The sequence below is a fragment of the Lathyrus oleraceus genome, chromosome 3 (assembly GCF_024323335.1).
Source record: "Lathyrus oleraceus cultivar Zhongwan6 chromosome 3, CAAS_Psat_ZW6_1.0, whole genome shotgun sequence".
Taxonomy (NCBI): domain Eukaryota; kingdom Viridiplantae; phylum Streptophyta; class Magnoliopsida; order Fabales; family Fabaceae; genus Lathyrus; species Lathyrus oleraceus.
The window spans coordinates 99,064,940-99,069,451 of NC_066581.1; the positions used below are offsets into that span (position 1 = coordinate 99,064,940).

A 4,512-nucleotide genomic window follows, 5' to 3' on the forward strand; every position below is an offset into this window, starting at 1 on the left:
AAAAAGAAAAACTATGAATTAACCAAATGAAAAACAATGTAATATAATAATTTGAGTTTTGTAGCTTGTAAATATGACACCTGATCTTAAAATAGATGCAACGTATAATATTGCAATGAAAAAATGCACTTTGTTGATACCAATAGCCATCTTTTCTTCTTTTACAATATGAGAAATTAACATCTTTTAGGCACTACTAATAAAAATTTCTAACAACTTTTTAATAAATAATTTCTTTTAAAATGGAAATAAAATCTCTTGTTTTAAAATTTTTACCTTTTTTAAATGTTAAAAACAAATGCATTAATCAGTTCAAAAAATAATTTTAAAATATAAGAATAAAAATTGATTAACCTAATCAAAAAATGCATTGAATACAAATAGTGTTTGTGAATGAAAAATAATATGTACTCTAAAATATTAAGACAAATGTTTAAGTATTCTGGACCAATCAAAGGCCTAAATAGCTAAGGCGTAATTCATCTCAAATCCACTCCACTTAACCCAAGATATAAAGATTGGTTCACACAAAATTTTGAAGCTAAAACTAAATTAGGCCTTGGAGTTCTAACCTTGTCGGCCCATCCCGCGTCGTCGTACTGGAGATCAACATCACAATTTCAAGAAACTCCATTCACCATCTACATCAAGTGGTTAGGTGAAATAAATTACACCATAAGGTTGAGTGCACTTAATTTGGATTTTTTAGATTGGATCCCACACAAGTGGTTCTATAACTAGAACCATTATGCAATACTTTCACACTTGATGAAATTTGGTTTTGAGCCATACTTCTACTCTCTCTCTCTCTCTCTCTCTCTCTCTCTCTCTCTCTCTCTCTCTCACACACACACACACACACACACACACTTAAAATCTTTATTTGTATCATCTAGCACTTAGATTGAAGATACTTTATTCGTGTGGACTGATAGAGTTGTCTTTATTTGTTCACCGCTTTTGAGTGTTCATCCATTTCTCTATCAATGGTTTTAATCGCCTCAAGAGGTAACCGTTTCTATTACTGGTCATGCTCATTCATAAGGATTACTTAAGGGAAAATTGTGTTCCCTGCTGCATAATATAACTCAATTTCCCTTCAGTGTTGACCTGTCCTGGGATAACATAGGATCCAAAAAAGTCATTGAAGGAGGACCTTCTGATGACAAAACAAAGTATACTCTGACATATGTCTATTTTTACAACATAGCATAGGAGTATTTGCATGTACGCTACTGAAGCAACATAACACAAACAACATCACTTCCCAAAACAGACTACATCTGACCAACTTCATAACTATTTGAATGATTCCTTACCAGAAGTATCAATCATATATATATTTTCTTTAAATAATTATTTTATTGTTTTCTTGCAATTGTTTTTTACTTTTGTTTCATATAAATAGTGAACTTGTTAAAATGTGTGTTTTGGTATTATTGATACATGATGTAAATACAATAGCTTTCATGTAACGCTACTATTATTTGTGTTTTGAATCATTATTGTTGATATTGTGTTTCGTCATATATTATTCTTTTTCTTTATACTTTTGACATTATTTTGAGTTTGTTTAATATTTGTTAATAAATTAATAAAAATAATTGAAAAGAAACTAGATTAAATAAAAATATATAACAATACCATCAAAACTTAAATATAGTATTTTATTTTAAACTTATTTTGATGGCGTTTACAAATAGTTTGAGAAAAGGTACAATTATCCAGTACAACAACATTGATTTGCAATACACTTGCCAACCTGTGAAATCTTTTTTTGTTGACAATAATTGCTACAACCTGAATCATTATTTGGACATGGACCTTGTCCAATGCAATAAGTCCATGATGATTGTGAATCAATGACTCCTCCTGAGATAAATAAATTATTGTAAGATTTTGTATGCACATAATTTTTTTGAATTTATAATGTCATTTTAAATGGCAGAACATTATAGTCTCTCTATCATAACCAAATTTAAAAATATAATTAATTGTTAAATAAAAAAGAAAAAAATATGAATTAACCCAATGAAACACCATGTAATATAATAATTAGAGTTCTGTATCTTTTAAATAGTGTACCTGATGTCAAAACAGATGCAATGCATAACATTGCAATGAAAAAATGCACTTTGTTGATACCAATAGCCATCTTCTCTTCTTTTACAATAAGAGAAAGGAGCATATATCGGACACTACTTATAGATATTTCTAAGAACTTTTTAATAAATAATTTCTTTTGAAATGGAAATAAAATCTCTTCTTTTAAATTTCTTACCTTTTTTTAAATATTAAAAACAAATGCATTAATTCATACCAAAAATAAATTTAAATATAAGAATTAAAAATTCACTGACCCAGTCAACAAATACATTGAATACAAATAGTGTTTATGAATGAAAAATAATATGTACTATAAAATATTAGGATAAATTTTTAAGTATTCTGGACCGACTAAAGGCCAAAATAGATGAGACGTAATTCATCTCAAATCGAGTCCACTTGACCCAAGATATAAAGGTCAAATCACACAGAAACTTGAATCTTGAACCGACTTGGGCTTTGGAGTGCGAACATTGCAAGTCCATCCCGCGTCGTTGTACTGGAGTCAGTATCACCAATTTAAGACACTCTATTCACCAACTACATCCAAGTGGTTAAGTGAAATAAATTACACCATAAGGTTTAGTGCACTTAAGTGGGCTTTCTTAAATTGGATCCCACAGAAGTGGTTATATATATATAACCCTTATGCAATGCTTTCACACTTTATATAATTTGGTTTTGAGCCCTAGTTCTATTCTCTCTCTCTCTCTCCCTCTTTCTCTCTCAAAATCTTCATTTATATCATCTAGCACTTAGATTGAAGATACTTTGTTCGTGTGGACTAATTAGAAGTGTCTTTATTTGTTCACTACTTATGAGTCTTCATATGATTCTCCATCAATGGTTTTAATCACCACAAGAGGTAATCATTTCTATCACTTGTCATGCTCATATATAAGAATAACTTAAGGGAAAATTTTATTCTACGCTTCATATTGTAACTCAACTTCCCTTCAGTGTTGACCTGCCCTAGGATAACATAGGATCCGAGAAAGTGATTGAAGTAGGACCATCAGATCATAAAACAAATTATACTCTGACATATGTCTACTTGTACAATTAAGCATCAGAGTATTTGCATGTACGCTCCTATCGAAGCAACATAACACAAACAACATCACTTCCGGGAACTAACTACATCTACCAACTTCATAATTATTTGAACGATTCCTTACCAGAAATATCAACCATATATACATTGTCTTTAAATAATTATTTTAGCATTTTCTTGCAATGATATTTTATTTTTGTTTCACACAAATAGTAAACTTGTTCAAATGAGTGATTTGGTATTATTGATACATGATGTAAATATAATAGCTTTCATGTAAGGCTATCATTATTTGTGTTTTGAATTATTATTGTTGATATTGTGTTTGGTCATATTATTATTCTTTTTCTTTATACGTTTGACATTATTTAGAGTCTGGTTAATATTTGTTAATAAATTAATAAAAATAATTGGAAAAAAATAGATTAAAGAAAAATATATAACAATACTTTCAAAACATAAATATATTCATTTATTTTAAACTTATTTTGATGCGTTTACAAATAGTTTGAGAAGATGGTACAATTATCCACTACAACAACATTAATTTGCAATACACTTGCCAACCTATGAAATCTTTTTTTGTTGATAATAATTGCTACAACCTGGATTATTATTTGGACATGGACCTTGTCCAATGCAATAAGTCCATGATGATTGTGAATTAATGACTCCTTTTATGATAAATAGATTATTGTAAAATCTTTGTGTGCACATGGAAATTTTGAATTTATGAAGTCATTTTAAATGGTAGAACATTATACTCTCTCTATCGTAAACAAATTGAAAAATATAATTATTAAATTAAAAATAAAAAGTATGAATTAACCCAAAGAAATACCATGTAATATAATAATTTGAGTTTTGCAGCTTATAAATAGTGTACCTAATGTCAAAATAGATGCAATGCATAACATTGCAATGAAAAAATGTACTTTGTTGATACAAATAATCATCTTTTCTTCTTTTACAATATAGAAAATGAGCATCTATCAGACACTAATTATGGAGATTTCTAAGATTTTTTTAATAAATAATTAATTTTGAAATGGAAATAAAATTTGTTGTTTTAAACTTGTTACCTTTCTTAAATGTTAAAACAATTGCATTAATCCGTACAAAAATAAATTTAAATATAAGAATAGAAAATTCATTAACCCAGTCAACAAATGCATTAAACACAAATAATGTTTATGAATGAAAAATAATATGTACTTTAAAATATTATGACAAATTTTTAAGTGTTCTGGACCGGCCAAGGGCCAAAATAGATGAGACGTTATTCATCTCAAATTCAGTCCGTCTGACTCAAGATATAAAGGTTAGCTAACACATAATCTTAAACTGACTTG

The 4,512-nt window shown here is 28.5% G+C and overlaps 1 long non-coding RNA gene across 1 annotated transcript; it reads right to left on the reverse strand.

Moving 5' to 3' along the window:
• Window positions 1-1,648: 1,648 nt before the first annotated feature.
• On the reverse strand, window positions 1,649-2,229 carry LOC127125598 (uncharacterized). The gene is made up of 2 exons (XR_007804753.1): window positions 2,086-2,229; window positions 1,649-1,872 (listed from the first exon to the last, which is right to left on the reverse strand). It is a non-coding gene; the product is annotated as an uncharacterized LOC127125598 (long non-coding RNA).
• Window positions 2,230-4,512: the final 2,283 nt, after the last annotated feature.